At 41.1% G+C, this 20,908-nt stretch overlaps 2 long non-coding RNA genes across 3 annotated transcripts in view; one reads left to right on the top strand and one right to left on the bottom strand.

Moving 5' to 3' along the window:
- LOC310681652 overlaps positions 1–20,908 on the top strand; it is a 159,821-nt gene that overhangs the window by 97,812 nt on the left and 41,101 nt on the right. The gene's annotated exons all lie outside the window — the stretch shown is intronic.
- On the bottom strand, positions 13,671–18,031 carry LOC310681735. Its single transcript, XR_014513565.1, has 2 exons — positions 17,867–18,031; positions 13,671–13,772 (listed from the first exon to the last, which is right to left on the bottom strand). It is a non-coding gene; the product is annotated as an uncharacterized lncRNA (long non-coding RNA).

The raw sequence follows: 20,908 nt of genomic DNA, 5'->3' as shown, positions 1-20,908 counted from the left end.
GACTTCAAAAATGAGTACTTCAAATTTGATGGTGTAGCTCTCCAACCCAAAAATGTATACAAACATGTATATATTGGGCCAAATAAATGCATTTTTACATATATTGCAGCCACCAGCATCACTCCCACATGTTGTGGAGGGTCTCCTAATTTTTTGGAACAGTGAAGAAGATGGCGTTAAGGGCTTAAATGGGTCTGGGGAATTAGCACAGATCTCCCCCGCTTCTCCACCACTGGGAGCCTTCCCTGAGAAGAAGAAGAAGAAGAAGAAGAAGAAGAAGAAGAAGAGGAAGAGTTTGGATTTGATATCCCGCCTTTCACTCCCTTTAAGGAGTCTCAAAGCAGCTAACATTCTCCTTTCCCTTCCTCCCCCACAACAAACACTCTGTGAGGTGAGTGGGGCTGAGAGACTTCAAAGAAGTGTGACTGGCCCAAGGTCACCCAGCAGTTGCATGTGGAGGAGCAGAGATGCGAACCCAGTTCCCCAGATTATGAGACTACCGCTCTTAACCACTACACCACCCTGGCTCTCAATCAGTCAGATTGCAACACCTGGATAGAGCCAACTGGAAGGAACAAGTTATCTGCATTGCTATCTATGGAACAGAACTATGAAACCAGCTTTCAAGGTCACAGAGCCCCTTGAATTTCAGGATGCTGTGTTCATCCTTGAGTCGCACAATGCAATGCATTCTGCATTTCTCACTGTGTATAGAAACAGATGTTTAGAGGAATTAATAAGGGTGAAAAGGGTGGAAACTGACTCCAATTCACGAACCTTAATTAATTCACCGGGAAGAAAGCCACTTTCTGTTTGGTAAGAGGTAAAAAGATGAAGGCAGCACATCAGAACAATGCACAAGGTCATCGGAAATACGACACATTCATCTGAAAGATTTACTAAGAGGGCTAAAATGATACAGTCGCTGTAGCAGCAACCCCACCGACTTTTGACCTGCCAACAATGATTAATGTGATATGAGCTGAAAAGCAGACTAGCTGTCCCACCCCCACCCCACTACAAACTCTCAAAGGCAGGGCTGGCATATTTGAGGCTGTATAATAATTTCACCCAGAAAGGGTTTGTTCCGGTCAGTGGTGGAGCTTCATGCGGTGGCAGGGCTGGCGTGCGTCCTGGGGGTGTGACATGCATCCTGGGGGCATGGCATGTGTCCTGGAGGCATGGCATGCCACCTGGGGGCATGGCACACTGCCTGCGGGGGCATGGCACCCAGTGCAGGCAGGGGGCAGTCGCGATGGCACCCCACCAGGATCGCGCTGCCAGGGGCGGTGCACTCCCCCCACACTCCTCTTCCTCCACCAGTTGTTCCAGTAGGCTGCTGAGGACCCTTTCTTCTGTCTAAAGCCAAGGGGGGAAAGTGAGGTCATACACAATGGGCAGGAATACGTTAAGGATTACTTTCTTGGCTCACAAAAAGAGTAGTCTGGAGCTGCTGTTTAATCAAGCAACCCAAAAGCATACAAGATTTTCAAAAAAAACCACAGTCTTGGCTTTATTATTGACATCAACTTAACATAATTAGCACCATGTGCCAGGCAGTGATGTATCGTATTGAAATTTGGATGCATCATTTGAAGTTGGCTTTAGCTTGGGTGGCCTGTACCGTTCGCTAGGAGCTCGCTTTGCAGTTCTGAATGGTAATAGCACGGAAAGTTCTTGCCAGATTGGCCCTGCTTTCAAATGTATAACGAAAATGTCATTCATCACCATTAATCCAACGGATTTAGATATGAAAGTTATGGTTCGCCATTCTCAGGTTTGGGAGAGTGGGAAAACGCCAATTAAGAAGTGTAATTAGGTAATAAACAATATGCCCTTCCATACGCAAAATTAGTGAGAATATATGTTATAATAGTTGCTAGGTGAAACAATTCCAATCACAGTGCTGTCAAACTTAATTCCATCGTTTTGATTTTGTTACAGTGTTCAGTGCCCCAACTTCTGAATTAGTTATATGAAAATAAATTAATTCTTAGCCATTGTAAAGAGCTTTAGCGTGTTAAAAATATTTCACATACATCATCTCACTAATCCTTAGAAAAGCACTGTAAAGCAGGTCAGTGTAATGATGGTATTATTAATGCATTGTATCCTGTCCTTCATTTACTATACTCAGGGAAGGATGAAGGAAGTGGGGTATAATATTATCCGCATAAGTGCCCTGAAAGGAGATTCCCACACTTTTAACCAGAAGAAGTATAGCTAGGCCCATGCCAATATTAACTGGTTGTCTCCAGCTAAGTTTGACTCAGAAAAGACCCACTGAAATTAATCAAGTCCAAAATTTTCAGTTGATCTGTTTTGACTAGGATTAGCACTACATACAAACCAGGGCCAAAGATGGCTTGATGTTTCTTTTATGTTCTTTATCAGTTTTGCGTGTGTTCAATTATATGTTCATTCCTGCACATTTCATCTTAATCTTTTTTCAAGGTCTGCATAAAAACGGCATTAAGTTCTATGCTTTCTCACCTTAAATATATACTTTTTATGCTTTTTTTTTAATAGCTGAGAACTGAATCCCAAAGTCTGGAGGACCATTCAAAGGATAACAGTATTCTAATCTGTGATTTTTTTCCCAGGAAGCCATAGTCTTTACTGTTTCACATATGCTTCCATAATCCATTACTTTTGGCTGGGTTCCAGTCCATACTTTATAACTGAATGCTTAAGTGGGGAAGGAATACATGCTCTCAGTGCAGCTGGTAGAACAATTTAGAGACCAATTAATATCAATGACAGAGACCGTGAAGCATGTGCCTTTTTTTCTTGTTGTTTTCTCCTTTTTTTGCAAGTCTTAAATCAATTCACTTGCAGGCAGGGCCCGCCCAATACATTTTGGCACCTGAGGTGAATCACAACATAGAACACACACAACCCTGCCAGGGAAGAAGAAGAGAGTGAAAATCCACATCAGGAACAAGGGGAGAATAAAGATTTACATGGAGAACAGATTGCGGGAATCAAATCAACACCGACAGTCAAAGTAGGAATCAAAAGCCATTGTGAGGGGGAAAATGGGGTCACTTTCAATCATGGCTGGTGGAGAGCCCAGGACCCCTGAGAGAAACTGGTGCCATTTTGTCCTTAGGGGTGGGAAGAGACCAGCAGCACTCCTATTCGCTGAGAGGCACAGCCACCTCTTCACAAATAAGACTATTTGATTATTTAATTTCTATACCACTTAATATATTTTTTAAAAATCACCAAACAGTGTGCAAGCAACTACAGTCATACCTCGGGTTACAGACGCTTCAGGTTGCGTTTTTTCGGGTTACGGACGTGCCGAAACACAGAAGTACTATGATGGGTTACTTCCAGGTTTTGGCGGTCACGCATGCGCAGAAGCGACGAATTGCAACCCATGTGTGCGCAGATGCAGCACTGTGGGTTGCAAACGCTGCAGGTTGCGAACGTGCCTCCCGCACAGATCAGGTTCGCAACCCGAGGGTCCACTGTAAGCCAACAACAGACAATATTACAAAAAACAACAATCCCACAATTACATATGAAATTGTTACGTTAGTACAATGTTACTAATATATGTAAACCAATTCATTTCCCTTCTGAAACACCCTTCATCTCAGCGTCGGGGTCCAAACAAACTGTCAACTCACTGACAAAAGTCTCACAAAGAGAAGAGTTCCTGGAAACAGCAGATTTCACCCTAGTCTCTCATTCGAGACTTGCTTTTTTATGGGCAGGCCCAAGGGAGATGGTACTTCCTCAGGCTGCCCACAACTGGGTCCCATTCAGCTGCACTCTCCACACCCAGTTCCAGGTACAGCAGGCTTGTTGAGTTTCCCAGGAGGTCCAAAGGATGGGATAGCCCCCCCCCCATGACTCACAACTCCTCATTCACCCTGTGGAGGAGGGTCCTGGGGTGGGAGGAGGAGCCGGGGTGGGAAGAACGCAGCAGTGCCTCCTATTCATGAGGCCACTGTGGTGACAGCACTAGGGGTGCTGCCAAGGAGGAGGCCTCTAAGGAGCACACCACAGCTGTTGCTACTACTGTGGCAACAGCAGCAGCAACAGCAACAGCAACGGACAATACATTCCTTGTAAGCCAGATTTGCGGCCCCCTATGGATCCTGTCGGGATGCGGGTGGCGCTGTGGGTTAAAGCCTCAGCACCTAGGACTTGCCGATCGAAAGGTCGGTGGTTCGAATCCCCGCGGCAGGGTGCGCTCCCGTCGTTCGGTCCCAGCGCCTGCCAACCTAGCAATTCGAAAGCACCCTCGGGTGCAAGTAGATAAATAGGGACCGCTTACCAGCGGGAAGGTAAACGGCGTTCTGTGTGCTGCGCTGGCTCGCCAGATGCAGCTTGTCACGCTGGCCACGTGACCCGGAAGTGTCTGCGGACAGCGCTTGTTCCCGGCCTCTAGAGTGAGATGAGCGCACAACCCTAGAGTCTGGCAAGACTGGCCTGTAGGGGCAGGGGTACCTTTACCTTTACCTATGGATCCTGTCGCCTAAGGCAGGCATCCCCAAACTCAGCCCTCCAGCTGTTTTGGGACGACAATTCCCATCATCCCTGACCACTGGTCCTGTTAGCTAGGGATGATGGGAGTTTTAGTCCCAAAACAGCTGGAGGGCCGAGTTTGGGGATGCCTAGCCTAAGGCAATTGCCTCACCTTATCTCATTGGTGGGCTGGTCTTTTTTGAGGGATCCAATAACAGAAAGAATGCCCTCCTTTCACATCAATTTCTATGTATTTCTCCCTCCCTGTGGGAAAACCATCTCGCACATCTTCATGCAGATGACATGATCAGCATGCATCAACACACAGAGCTTAGTTTGTGCAAAATGAGGGGCACCTTCATTTGGCAGGAGAGAATGAGTGGTTTGAAATAAAACAAAAAAACACGTGAATGATGCTGGCCCTGCATAACAAATGAAGGACTTGAAATAGCAAGCTAGAATAGCAAGCAAGACATTGAAGGCAAGCTCATGTTGCCTGATGAATTTTACCTGAAGATGATAATCAGAATCAACTCCAAAGAAAGCCCTTGGCAGGACCTCTCAAATGATTTCTACTGCCCAGAGGTGCCCACAAAGTTGGTTGGACTTTGACTAAAATATAATTTTTGGATGCTCAAAGAAGAGGTAAGCATTCTGTTGCATGTGTAGACAAGGTAGAAATGTTAGAAGAATTAATTGAAAACGGACTATTGAACAGATTTCTGTCTGCTCTTATGCTTTTCTCCTTAGTTCTCTGCAATAACAGGGTGTTTATTTTAACATGTGCACATTATGCATAAATAGATATGCAAATTGCTTTGCAATGCACATTATTTACACATTCATTGATGTATAATTGCCACTGTTCAGACAAATGCCTCATTGCATTTCTTTTTCTGAAGGGCTGTTTGTTGACTTTGTGCAAGTTGTTTCATTGCTAGAAGCAGCCTATAAGCATTAAGGCTGAAAGCCTAGCCCATATCTTATAAGACAACCTGATAAGCTAAGCTCAAAACCCTGCACTTGCTGAAATTTTAAAGAAATTCTAAAGTGTCCTGAGAATGAAACAGAAAAAGGGAAACCTCTTTCAGGGGGGAATATTTTTAAAAAAGAAACTGGAGAACAGGTTTTGCTCCAGCACTGTTTGAAAACGTAGGGACCTTGTGAATTAAAAACTGTATACTCTGTGTATATTGGAATCAATAATGCCAGTCTTCTTAATTAGGGCAACAATCAAAGGTACATATCTGGAAATGAGTCAGATTCTTGAGCATCATCTTGCAGGTGGGGAAATCTGCTTTACATGCATTCATCATCCAGGTTTGATCTCAGCAACTAATTCACTCAAATTACAAAATGTTGAATGACGAACCAATGAGAATAAAAAGATAAGTATGACAGAAATATGTGTGGTTCCACCTTGAATTCCTTTGTATTTAATGGCGTACCTGTCACGACAAATGCAAATTATGTTGGTGAGAGCACGCTCTCCCCGCCCTTCCCGGAATCCATTTATTATAACACAATAAACAGAACATTGCAATCCATTACTTCTGTCTTGCTAAACAACCCTCTTGAAAACAGCGAGGTAACGCTCCCACGCTATAATGATGTGGCATCAGAGAACATATTGTGATTTTTATTCAATACAAGGAGACACGGGTAATTTTATATTTTGTGTACACAGAGGCTTTTTGTCAAGGATCTGATTGACCCTCTGAGAAAGGCACTGCAAAGACTGAAGTAGGTGAATTCAGCTGCGCTGCTTCCTCTTCCAGGGAGCATTCTTTCTGCAGGAAATTTCTTTCAGGGACAGCATTGTGCGGCATTGCTCTGAATATTGTGGTAGAAAGCAATCAATGCCTCTACAGAAAGCTTAAGAAACATACAGCTTTTGTCAATTACGATGCCCTTTGAATACTCTTGGCTTCCTTTAGCAATGCCTTTCGAATCTTCATCTTGACATTCCTCTCAAAAGAACAGGTTCTTGTACAGAGCTGAGCCCCAACTGTGTACCTCATTGCATGTTTGTTTTTCAGGATATCAAAAGGTGCCTTTGTTACTTGGCAACTTTATGCATACATATTGATTTGTAAGGTAAAGGTAAAGGTAAAAGGTAAAAGGTACCCCTGCCCGTACGGGCCAGTCTTGCCAGACTCTAGGGTTGTGCGCTCATCTCACTCTAAAGGCCGGGAGCCAGCGCTGTCCGAAGACACTTCCGGGTCACGTGGCCAGCGTGACAAGCTGCATCTGGTGAGCCAGCGCAGCACACGGAACGCCGTTTACCTTCCGCTGGTAAGCGGTCCCTATTTATCTACTTGCACCTGAGGGTGCTTTCGAACTGCTAGGTTGGCAGGAGCTGGGACCGAACGACAGGAGCGCACCCCGCCGCGGGGATTTGAACCGCTGACCTTTCGATCGGCAAGTCCTAGGTGCTGAGGCTTTAACTCACAGCGCCACCCGCATCCTTACTATTGATTTGTAGGGTGTGTGTTTTTTTTGGGGGGGGGGTCTTGTCTTTATTATGCATTTTGAGTTTCTATATTGTATTTTTATGTTGCGAATCACCCTGAGATCTATGGCTAAGGAGTGGTATACAAATTAAACAAGCAAACAAGCAAGCAAATAAAATATCGTTGTTTCACTGGGCACCCTTTCTCTTCTTCTTTGTCCTCACTTTGTCTTACTTATTCACTTATACTGAATCCTTGTACAGTGGTACCTTGGTTCTTAATCCATTCTGGAAATACCTTCCAAAACCAAAGCGTTCCAAAACCAAGGTGCGCTTTCCGATAAAAAGCAATGCAAAACGGATTAATCCATTCCAGACTTTTAAAAACAACCCCTAAAACAGCAATTTAACATGAATTTTACTGTGATACATAAAATGAAACAATAATCAACATACTGTATTATAAAATAAATAAAACTATTGTAGATGGTATTTTTTTTAAAAAAAAAAAATTCTTACCTGCACTGATGATGGTCATTGTTTGGATGGGGGGCTTTTATCCATTTCCGCAGTCACACAGTCAATCAATCAATCAATCAATCAATCAATCTGTAGCTGAACTGGGTTCCACATGGACACAAAAACAAATTAACCAAAAAAGCCTCAAAAACAAAAAGCAAAATATATAGCAAAAACAAAAGTGCCAAACTTAATCCGTTCCAGAAGTCCATTTGACTTCCAAAATGTTCAAAAACCAGGGCGCAGCTTCTGATTGGTGCAGGCAACCCAGAAACAATAGCCAACAACTGCATCGGACATTCGGCTTCTGATAAACGTTTGAAAACCGGAACACTTACTTCTGGGTTTTTGGCATTTGGGAACCAAGGCATTTGAGTACCAAGGCATCTGGGAACCAAGGGGTCTGGGAACAAAGGCCTCTGGGAACAAAGGCACCACTGTATAAGCAGTGGAATCACAAGGGCTTGGTCGATGATGATTTAGGAATCAATCAGATCGGGATCAGCTAAGACAGGTCTATGAACTTCATTCCACATGTGTCAGATGAGATCCAGCCTCACCCTCTTAGGACCAGTATCACTACTTCAGCATCTAGGCAAGAGGGGTTATAATAAAACATGCAAACTACACCAGTTTAGAGCATTTAAAAATCTTTTCTAAAAAACCCCACTTTTGACAGAGAGAGGTTAAAAACATCAACAGCTGCAGGCAATTTAGAAAAGAAACCAAAATAGAAATATCATTTTAGCTTCCCTAGCCTGGCATGGTTGGAACGGAGGTGATTTTGCTGAGCAGACCCTAAGATTTACCGTACTTCTTAAATGTCCTTATCTTTGTACTCCCATCTGGATTGAAACCATGGCAGACAAACAACAATTCCCCTGGATGGGTGAATTCTAAAATGCAGCCACCTCCATTGTCTTTCATTTTCTTTCTGATAAATAATCACTGAGTAGTGGAGATTTCTATTTATTATTAGGGATGCGGGTGGCACTGTGGGTTAAACCACAGAGCCTAGGGCTTGCCGATCAGAAGGTTGGCAGTTCGAATCCACACGACGGTGTGAGCTCCACCTAGCAGTTTGAAAGCACGTCAAAGTACAAGTAGATCAATAGGTACCACTCTGATGGGAAGGTAAACGGTGTTTCCGTGCGCGACTCTGGTTCACCAGAAGTGGATTAGTCATGCTGGCCACATGACCCGGAAGCTGTACGCCAGCTCCCTCGGCCAATAAAGCGATATGAGCAACCCCAGAGTCATCCACGACTGGACCTAATGGTCAGGGGTTCCTTTACCTTTAGTGGAGATTGGTATTTGAATTTCAATCTGAAATTAGCACATTCCAAGTTCCACTAAAACCTCTAGCCTGAACTCATCTCAACAGCCATTGAGACAACCTCTGACATTCCGAAGAAAAGGGGTGGAAGAAATCAAAGGAGCAAATATTTCTGTTACAGCAATGGCTTCCACATTTAAACCACACCAAACTGTTCATAAATGTACAACTTTTATACAAAATATACATATTTTTATTTTGCTTTAAGAGCTGATTGAGGTTCAACAAAACAATATTCCAGTTTGTTTTAAAATGTTTTTGTGAGATTCTGGATGCATTATGCTGAGGGTTTTGTATGAGCTCTCTGTTACGTCTTCATTAAGCATATTATACTGCCCAGAAAACAGTAGTCTTCTACGTGCAAAACAGCAATGATCTATTTGTTGAAATTAATATTTTTTTAATCAGATTGACATGGAACAGAAGGAACTTTTTTTGTGTCTGCTTGTTAAGAAGTTGGCTGGTGTGATAAAGAAGTGAATTTGTTTGCCATAAGGCCTATCAAATATGTGCACAGCTGCAGATGATTTTGCAATTAGCAGTGTCCAAAACATCTAACTCCATCAAATGCTTCAGATGGTGCTAATTTTAAATTGGACCAAAAAGAATCTTGCATGCAAAAGAATGCTTCAGATCCAGCAAAATGTATTAAGATAATCCCAGCCTATGAAATTGGTGATTAGAAAATGAAATGCATATGGGGAAGATGAACAGGCAAAAAATATATACAGTGAGCAGGAAAACAAATAGGTCCATTAACCCTTTGTTAGTGGCCCTCCCAAACTGGAGGCAGGGTATTGCTAGATTTCATGGGGGGCAGCAAATAGGTATTAGAAATTTAATGATTATACATCACACAACAGCTGTTCAAAGGCTGAAAATCTATCCTGGAGACAGCCATTCCACATATTCTGAAATGGCCACTGAGGAACAAGGGGGTGTCAACTAACTCATCCCCTTCAACATTTCTTTGATGAAAATAGGGCTATTCTATTCCTCCATTATTATTATTATTATTATTATTATTATTATCATCATCATCATCATCATCCCATCCATCTGACTGGGTTGCACTAGCCACTTTGGGCAGCTTCCAATGTATATATAAAAACATAAAACATAAAACATTTAAAAACTTCCCTATACAGGGCTGCCTTCAGATGTTTTCTAAAGGTTATATAGTGACCTATTTCCTTGGCTCGGGGGTCACATACTGTAGCTCCAAACAATTCAACATTTCTCTGATGAAAATAGGGACATCCTAAGGAAAGGCAGGGCATTCTGGGATCAAACCAGAAACCTTTGTAAATCCGGGTCTGTCCCTGGAAAATAGGGACATTTGTGGGGGTCCACTAACTCACCGACCACTGCATAGACCTCAATCAACAATTGCTCTCGATACCCAGGAGTGAAAACCATGTTGGAGATGCACGAAAGGAATTGGAACATACATTCATGTGTGGTGGGACTGCAAAAAGATTAAAGGTTTCTGGGACACCGTCTATAATGAGTTAAAGAAAATGTTTAAGATCCCATTCACTAAAAGACCCGAGGCATTTTTATTAGGAATGATGACATCAGAATTCAAGAATAAAATTAGACCATTATTAATGTATTCAACAACTGCAAGGATTCTAATAGCAAGAAATTGGAAAAGCGATACCATCCCTTCAAAGACTGAATGGCAAGGCAAATTAATAGAGTATTTACAGCTAGCAAGGAGAACTGGGACAGTGAGAGGAAACTCAACACAAGATGTTAATAAGGAATGAAGAATAATTAAGGAATATCTCAAAGGGTACTGTGATAATAAATGTTTCCTGGCAGATATCGAATGAGTCTTGTGATATAAGGAAGTGTTAGAAAAAGTTTAAACTAAAATATAGAAAAATATTAATAAGAAACTGTAAAAAAAATTGAATGCAAAATAGTACAATGGGTTTAGTCAGAAGTTTCTTTTCTTTTACTGTTTTTTATTCTACATATAATTAAATTCTTTTTTTCTTTTTTCTTATAGAATGTACTGTATGCTTGTTTTGTGTGTATTTTATGATGTTTTCTTGTTTAATATTATATATATATATATATGAGTGAAAACCATGCATATCAAATTACTGGAGTTAATTAAATCTCTTTTTCCTGAAATGCTCTTAGAAACTGGGGTAGGACATGCATCACACACACTTTTACATTGCCTTAATTAATTTGGAAAAAAGACAGCTCATCACATATGGATGCCTAGGGCAGAACTCACAATCCCTCTAATGTTCAGTAGAATAAGCTCCATCACTGGCACGTCATTGTTTTCTGCTTGCACTCCAAAGAGTGTCACCTGAGGCATGCACCTCTTCCTGTGTAACAGCAAAGCTGGGCCTGAACTAGAAGAAAAGTGAACTCCCCAGCTTCTGAATTCAACATCTCTAAAATGCAAGCATTACATGAGTGGGAAATGCCCCCTTTTTTTACTTTCCCAACTGTGAGCACCGTGGAGTCAAGCGACAACTAAATGACTTTGAACTATCTCATGCATAGCTCCTGAGGAGATTATATTTTAGACAAATTGGGATTCAAAACAAAACAAACCAGGTTTTAGTCTTCACATTTTCCCCCGTTGTTAGCTCAGGTGTGATTCACTTTAGTAGTTTGGAGAAGAGAATGTAATACTTTAAAAGGAGAGAGATTTAAGTATACAGCTCCTCTCCAGCTTCAGCCTCACACATCCCTTTCAAACACCTTACAGGGGCTCAAATTTAACAGTTATTGGGGGACATGGCTCTGAATTAAGCAGTTGGAAATAATGCTAATAGTCAGTGCTTTTTCCCTAGAAAAACAGGTGCCAGTACTCAACATAAAGTTGTTACAGTAAGTGCCACACTTTTTAACAACAAAAAAGAGGTGCTGATACAGTGGTACCTCAGGTTAAGAACTTAATTCGTTCTGGAGGTCCGTTCTTAACCTGAAACTGTTCTTAACCTGACGTACCACTTTAGCTAATGGGGCCTCCCGCTGCCGCCACACAATTTCTGTTCTCATCCTGAAGCAAAGTTCTTAAGCCGAGGTACTATTTCTGGGTTAGCGGAGTCTGCAACCTGAAGTGTCTGTAACCTGAAGTGTCTGTAACCCAAGGTACCACTGTACTGTGTACACTTGAAGTTGGTGGCGCTGTGGTCTAAGCCACTGAGTTTCTTGGGATTGGCTATCGGAAGGTCGGTGGTTCGAATCTGCACAACAGGGTGAGCTCCCTTTGCTCTGTCCCAGCTCCTGCCAACCTAGCAGTTCAAAAGCATACCAGTGCAAGTAGATAAATGCAGCGGGAAGGTAAACGGCATTTCCGTGTGCTCTGGCTTCTGTCGCGTTGTTCCATTGCACCAGAAACGGTTTAGTCATGCTGACCACATGACCGGAAAGCTGTCTGTGGACAAACGCTGGCTCACTCGGACTGAAGCAAGATGAGCGCCGCAACCCCATAGTCACCTTTGACTAGACTTAACCGTCCAAGAGTCCTTTACCTTTTACCGTACCCTTGATAACCCCATGAAAAGAAAGCACTGCTAATAATATATGCACATAATTTTGCCCACAGAAAGAGACCACTCTTAATCTGGCCCTCTTTGGCTCAAGTCTGCATTATCTTTGTAACGGTGAACCTATTTCAGTATGGGTTATCAAGGAGGGGGTCGCTTTCCCGAGTCCTCCCTCCAAGCTACCCATTTTGGCATAATTGACTTGGCCACAACAGAGACTGGGGCTCACTCATGGTATGAACTTTTAAATGATCAATGTCTCTTGTCAAAACAAAAAGCCAGGCTTAGCACTTTAGGTCCACTGCAATGCTTACTTGAGTCATAGAAACATAGATCTGGAAGGGACCCTGAGGAACATATCTCTCTCTCTCTCTCTCTCTCTCTATATATATATAAATAATATTTTATTAAGATTTTCACATAAGAAAAAAGAAAAATACAAAAATAAAAACAATTCAGTTTTCATAATATATCTTGCATTTGCTTATTTCTCAGACCTCCCCACACCTCCCCTCTCTGTATTCCAGTTCAATTATTTATTCAGCAAATCCCTTCCCTCTCCCTTATCCTTATCCTGATCTTAATATATTATACCTTTAGCTTTTCGTCTATTAACCTTCCGTTTTTCCATATTCCTTCATCCCATTGTTACTAAAAACCCTTTAACCTCGATCCAACATCATTCTAACATTCATTAATTTTATAGTATTTCTGTAAATAATCTTTAAAGTTCTTCCAATCTTCCTCCACCAACTCTTCTCCCTGGTTTCGGATTCTGCCGGTCATTTCCGCCAACTCCATATAGTCCATTACCTTCATCTACCCAAAGTGGGTAATTCTTGTGTCTTCCAGTACTTCACGATGAGTATTCTTGCTGCTGTTGTAGCATACATAAAGAAAGTTCTATCCTTCTTTAACACCAATTGGCCAACCATGCCCAGGAGAAAGGCCTCTGGTTTCTTCGGGAAGGTATATTTAAACACCTTTTTCATTTCATTATAGATCATCTCCCAGAATGCCTTAATCTTTGGGCACGTCCACCAAAGGTGAAAGAATGTACCTTCAGTTTCTTTACATTTCCAACATTTGTTAACGGGCAATTGATAGATTTTTGCAAGCTTGACTGGTGTCATGTACCACCTGTATGTCATTTTCATAATATTCTCTCTTAAGGCATTACATGCTGTAAATTTCATACCTGTGGTCCATAAATGTGGTCCTCAAGGGACCCTGAGGAACATCTAGGCCAACCCCTTGCAATGCAGGAATAGGCAGCTGTCTCATACAGGGATCGAACCTACAGCCTTGGCATTATCAACATTACACTTAGTCCAACTGAACTAACACACCTTGCCTCTCTGGTAGTAACTATTCAGTGTTTGAAATGTATCATTTCCAGTTCCTTTCTGTGATGACTCATTGTCCATTGGGCCTGGTTATTCTGCTTCTTGATGGCTTCCTGCTGAGGACAAACCACAGTTATAAAATTAAGATAAGGCAGAAGGCTAATTAACCTAACCCCTAATGATAAAGATATAAAGCATGATTTATCTGAGCCGAGAAAAACTGGCAATACACTGAATCTCTTATTATATGAAAATTGGCTTCATGACCCTCTTGGCATTGGAGTTGGCCCGATTGAGTTAACACTTCAGCATTTTGTGGGCGGGGGGGGGTGAGCTAGAGTAAATTTAATGTTCCTAACAGAATGCTTAAGTCAGACATTTTAGTGCAAAGGCTTCTTTTTCATTATTACAATAGTCTGTCAAATGATAAGAGTTCCAGAATAATCATTATTGTTTACGGTCACATATATAAAGTTAGTCAATCACACATAAAATCACTTTTCTGTGTATTTATTTTGGTTGCCTCATGTTGGAAATATGGCTAGAGAGCCAGTGTGGTGTAGTGGTTAAGAGCGGTGGACTCGTAATCTGGTGAACCGGGTTCGATTCCCAGTTCCTCCACATGCAGCTGCTGGGTAACCTTGGGCTAGTCACACTTCTCTGAAGTCTCTCAGCCCCACTCACCTCACAGAGTGTTTGTTGTGGGGGAGGAAGGGAAAGGAGAATATTAGCTACTTCGGGTAGTGATAAAGCGGGATATCAAATCCAAACACTTTACCTCACCCTTTCACTGATATTCATTCAGTGGCATAGACTATGTTGATTTCCCACACTGGCTAAAACCCGGTGTATAATATGATAAATGTAAGAGGTATATGGAGATAGAAAAGCAACTCTTTTATTTTATTTTTAAAAAAGATTTATATTCTACCTTTTGGGGAAACTGTTGTCACAAGACAGTGTCCCAAACTCATCACAGAGTACATAAACACCATGATTTAAAATAATTATACCCCTCTAAGATGAGGAGCAGAACAGTGAGACACAGTTGTTGATAAGAATTAATTGAAAAATGTCTTGAGAGTCTTTTTTTAAAAAAAATTCTTTTTATTGAGATTCACTTAAATAACCAAAAGAAAAAACAAATCAACAATTTCAAAAAAATATCCATACAAAGCACAAAAATAACATCCGTTTCCGTTACAGTTCTTTGTCTTCTTTCTTGAATCTTTCTATCTTTAGATATTCCAATCTTTCCTCTACGCACCTATTGACCTCCTTCCCTCCCGATTTCGGGCTTCTTAACAATTCTTTCTTTTTCCTGCAGCTATTAATTGTTAATGGTTTGCCTATCGTAAGATTTATATCAAACCTGCTATAGTTTTTAAGTTTCTATCATTTCCTTCAATGTATACCATAAATTTATTCCAATCACTAATAAACTTTGTATTTTTTTGGTTTCTGATTTTTTGTGTCATTTTTGCTAATTCAACATATTCAAATAATTTTATTTGCCAATCTCTGATTGTTGGGGTGTTTGGACTTTTCCAATTTTGTGCAATTAATATTCTAGCCGCGACTGTGGCAAACTGGAATAATGTCATATCTTCTTTTTTAATTTCATCCCCAATCATTCCTAGTAGGAAGGCCTCTGGTCTTTTAGGGAAGGTGTATTTAAATATTTTTTTTTAACTCATTACAAATACGTTCCCAGAATTTCTTCATTTCTTCGCAGGTCTACCACATATGGTAGAAATTGCCTTCTTTGATTTTACACTTCCAGCAGGCCTTATTTCCTGTTTTGTACATTTCCCCTAGTTTTGCCGGTGTAATGTACCACCTATACATCATTTTTTCCAAATTTTCTCTGAGTGTGGCACATGCCATGAATTTCATTCCGCTAGTCCATAATTTCAACCACTTATCATATTCTATATTGTGTCCCAAGTCCATTGCCCATTTTGTCATGACCTCCTTTATTTCTTCATCTTTAGTGTCCCATGCTAGTAATATGTTATACATTTTGGATAATAACTTGGATTTACCTTCAATTATTTCTATCTGAAATTTAGATTTTTTCTCATTTATCCCTACTTTTTTGTCTTCCCTCCATTCTGCATTTATTTGGTGGAATTGCAGCCAGCCTGTTAGTTTATCTTTCAACTCCTCATATGTTCTCAATTTCCATCTGCTTTCTGATCTTATCAGTAGGTCTTCATAGGTCAATCTTTCTCCTTCCATATTTACTTTTTTGGTCATTAAAATATCAATTGGTGATAGCCACCAGGGTGTTTTCCATTCCAGGAGTTTTTTATTTTTCTCCCAAACGTCGTATAGTGGCCCTCTGATAATATGGTTTGAAAAACCTTTGTGTACCTTTTCTTTATTTGGCCACAAATAGGCATGCCAACCGAATCTGTTGTAGAAGCCTTCTAGGTCTAGCAGGTCCGTGTTTTCCAAATTGATCCAATCTTTGATCCAACAGAGGCAGGAGGCCTCGAAATATAATTTCAGATTAGGTACCGAGAATCCCCCTCTTTCTTTCCAATCTGTAAGTAATTTGAATTAATTCTCGGTCTTTTCCCTTGCCATATAAATTTCGAAAGAGTTTTTTTTGCCAATCTTTAAACATTGTGGAGCCTCTGATCACTGGGATGTTTTGGAACAAGAATAACATTCTTGGGAGTATGTTCATTTTTATTGCTGCCATCCTTCCCGTCCACGAAGGTTTCACTCTGTTCCACATATCTAGGTCTTTTTTAATTTCCTTCCATGTTGTAAGATAATTATCCTGAATTAAATTTATGTTTTTTGTAGTTAGCCAAATTCCCAATTTTTTTATTTTTTTAGCCACCTTGATTCCATTCTGTGTCTCCAGTTTTTCCCTTTCATCTTTTCCCAAAATTTTAGTCAACATTTTTGTCTTTAATTTGTTTAATTTAAAACTGGATAGTTTGCCATAGTCTTCTAGTATCTCCAAGGCCTTACTAACACTTTTTTGCGGCTCTTCTAGGGATAGCATCAAATCATCTACGTACGCTTTTAATTTGTATTCTTTCGTTCCTATTTTAATCCCTCGAATCTCTGGTGTTACTCTTATTTTGTTCGTAATTACCTCTAATACCATAATGAATAAAAGCGGGGATAGAGGGCATCCCTGTCTTGTTCCTTTTTCAATTTTGAATGAATTTGTTAGATTGTTATTTATAATCAGTTTAGCAGATTGGTTCGAATAAATCACTTTTATTCCTTCCATAGATTCGCCCTCTAGCCCTGCTTTCTCCATACTTTTTAATAGGAACTGCCATGAAACATTGTCAAATGCCTTCTCAGCATCAATGAAAATCAGTGCCGCAGGTACATCATTCTTAAACTCCAGATATTCAATGATGTTTATGGTATGCCTTACATTGTCTTTAAGAAACCTATTTGGGAGGAATCCTGCTTGATCTTTATGTATTAAATTTACTAGACATTTTTTAAGTCTGCTTGTCATCACCTCTGCGAAGATTTTATAATCTTGAGAGTCTTTTTCAATATCATGACTGTGTAGTTCCTGGGGGATCACATTCCAGAAGGATGTGGCCACCACTGAAAAGTTATCTTTGGTACCTGTCACCCTATCAGGGATTGAGCAGATGAGAAGGAATGGTAGATTTACAATAGGGATTTGCAGAATGTCCCAGCTCAGAGGCAGACAAGGGGGGAATTGGGAAATCATGGGAGAGCCAGAACAACACCTGGCTGACACATCATTAGAAAGCATTCCAGACCCTCCATCTCCCAGAACCCAGCATTCTTTAAAATTATGAGAGCAAAGACTTCTTTGTGGTTTCTTCTTTGTGAAACAGGAATTCAATAATACAAAGCACTCATCATCCCTATGTTGGACCACAAAGCCATCTTCCTAGCCACCTCTCTTGTAAAGCTTAGATCCTCACCATACTCTTATTCCTGGTTCCTTATCTTCTCCTTCTTGGTTGTTTTTTTCAAATACAGGAAAAAAACTCCTATAGAGTGGAGAAAGGAAATGTGGTTGTATGAATCAGTCCCAAAGTCACACATCAAGTTGATTATTTGATGGATACAGGGTTGTGAATGTGTATCTATTGGCTTCAACTTGATGTGCTACAAGCTGGCAAACCAATCTAAATCTTTTCACCAATAGTAAAGGTTAATATATCCCCCAAATAAAACTATTCATCACCTGTTATGGAGATCCATCTTGACAGTGCTGAGATGCAGTCTGACTGTTAACTGTTTTTGGCTTTACTAAGACTCAAAGCATATCCTCTTTGTGACATCACACATGACATCAGAATGGCATATTTGCATTCAACCTAGACTATCTCCATGCCAACAGCAATGGCCAGTAAACCTCTGCAACCAAGTAACCATCAGCCTGACTACCCAGTGGTTTCTATCTAGACTATTGGATGTTTATTTTTTGCTCTCATAATCAAAGCCTGAAGAAGAGCTGCGTATAATCCAAAAACCTGCTTCCACTGTTAAAGAAAACTAATTATCAGGGACTGGGCAGAGGAGGAATGGTGAAGAACCCCTCCCCATCCTGACCCTTCCAGGGAGGAGGAAGAGGAAGACAGTATAGATTCACAACAAGGGTTTGAGCAGCTCAGAGGCAGATGAATGGAAAAGTTGGGAAATCATGGGAGAGCTAGAACAACACCCAGCTGACACGCTGTCATTAGAAAGCATTCCAGACTCTCCATCTCCCAGAGCCCTGTGAGCCTTAAAAGTAGGAGAGCAAAGAGCTCAAAGAGCAGCACCCATAGAGGAGATGACGACGACAATGAATTAGGAAGTGGGAGAGAAGTGGAGTGGAGATTCACTCGGGACAACACCATTATCCAAGAGGCTGGGTTCTATAGCCTCTCTCTGTAAAGGCTGAAATAAAAAAGGACAGTAAGAAAATTTCCCTTGTCTTTATACTTTCCTGGGCAACCAGCCGGAAGCTGCTGACAGCATCCTGACACACCCTAACCTATCTTATTGACCGATTATTGATGATAAGAAATAAGAATAAGAGTGTTTACTCACAAAGGTTTTCCTACATCACACAGCTGTTTAAGACCTTTGCATTGGTGACCAAGAAGGAAAGGCCTCCCCTGCTTTTATTAGCGGGTTTTGCTTCCTAGTGCAAAGGCAGCAATGGGCTGTGGCTACCTGATGCAGGTGCCATTGTGCAGATACAATGACGTCACCATTCTGCACCACTTCTGGGTGCTGTTAACCCCTATCCAAGCACAGTCCCTGCATTGCAGAAGTGGGCAACCTGTGGCCCTCCAGATGTTGTTGCACTCCAGCTCCCATCATCCCCAACCTTTGGTCATATGGGTTTGGGCCAATGAGAGATGGAGCCCAATAACACTTCCCACTCTTGTTGAATCATTTATTCTTCTGTATCCTCTGAAAGTGACCGCCTCTGTTAATTGTAGGGACCCTCCATTCCTCTTCCTGATCACCACCCAGTGGATTGGCTGAATAATGCATTCATCGTTCATATGCTGTCACTTCTTCAGTTACAATGTGCTTGTGATTGTATTCACCAGGAGATACAAGGCTTCTTATGATACAAATTACATGGCTTTCACAATATAGAGACTATGAGCTAAACCTGCCTCAGCTGAGCTAGGACATTTTTTGAAAACATCGGCCATTGTTCCTCCTGCCCATCCTTCTGCTTTTCAGATCTAAAAATGTTTTCTTACCCATTGTCTGTTCAAGTTGAACAAATCCACCATTCTGAACCAAGCCTTTCGCATGCTTCACAAAATGAAATAATTTTATTTTCTCATCAAACAAGCTTAGCAATTACAGTGGTTTATAGCTATCTGTATCAAACAATGAGTGTATTAATTGTCGAGGGTTGGGCTACACGACAGAGCATGTCAGCAAAATTTTTATGAACGTGATTACATTGTTCAAAATGTAATGAACGGGAATGGCATTTCTGGAGACAATGAGCCCTTCTTTCCAGGACGAAAACGAAAGTGTTCTGATTTTCATTATAGATAAAGAGTTGTTTGTCCTCAAGGGAGATATTCCTTTGCTCTATCTCCCAGTTTCTCTTTTAGATTCAAACAGCCTCGATTCTCGTCTCCTGCATTAGTTTACACCAGTGCCACTCAACTTCCAGTGGGTATTATCCTGGTTTTCTGCATTATAGTGGAAGATCTCTGAAATGTTGAGCACACAGCCAGTCATTGCTTTTCACCCCAGAGTGGAAGGTTCACCTCCAACTCTCTTCCATGCCATTTCCTGATCAAGCATAAAATGCATACATCATAATAACATTAATAAAATGAACAGTGCGATCTTGTATATGCCTATTCAGATGTATGCCCAATAAGTTAAATGGAACCCTGCTTATGTTTATTAACAAGCTGTTAAAGCTATCTTACTGTCATTAGTGTCTCAAGGTATTTGGCATGGATTTAGCATATATTGGGCTACAGTACAAAAGTAGCTCTCAGTTAATTAAATCAAGTGGGATACGTTGTAATTTTAATCACACTAGTTTGCCCAAGGAACTGAACTATGCAAGACCCAGTATGGCATAAGTGGTAGAGAGTTTATGTGGATCAGGGAGTCCAGTTTCAAATCCCTGCTCAGTCTACAAAACAACAGCAACACCTTTGTTCAGTCATGAAGTACACTGGCTGTTCTGGGGGTGACATACTTTCTTTAAAGGCTAAACAACTTTACAAGGCATGATCAGATACATGTAATCACCTCACAGAGACTATCAGTCTGCAATCTCTATCTTCAGCTTGGGTCTGAAAGCAGACTTGAAGGCTTCACCATCCATCCTAATTTTTGTATACAGTGGTATCTTGGTTGTCAAACAGCTTGGCTCCCAAAAACATTGGCTCCCAAATGCCGCAAACCTGGAATTGAGTGTTCCAGTTTGTGAATGTTTTTCGGAAGCTGAATGTCTGATGTGGCTTCTGCAGCTTCTGCAACTTCTGATTGAGTGCAGGAAGCTCCTGCAGCCAATCAGAAGCCGCACCTTGGTTTTCAAATGGTTCTGGGAGTCAAACAGACGCCTGGAATGAATTATGTTTGACAACCAAGGTACTGCTGTACCTCTCTCTCTCATACCTGCCAGCCCCTAATATCTAGCATGATGGCAAGTTCTGGAGAAGCTGAAACCTTGCACATTGTTTTTTTGATAATTTCCCTGTTATTAATATATTGTCCAGCTGTGAACTTTGGAGGTGGTTATGGT

Source organism: Podarcis tiliguerta (genome assembly GCF_965153285.1).
Source record: "Podarcis tiliguerta genome assembly, chromosome: 7".
NCBI classification, from domain to species: Eukaryota; Metazoa; Chordata; class Lepidosauria; order Squamata; family Lacertidae; genus Podarcis; species Podarcis tiliguerta.
This window is presented reverse-complemented; position numbering and strand designations above follow the sequence as displayed.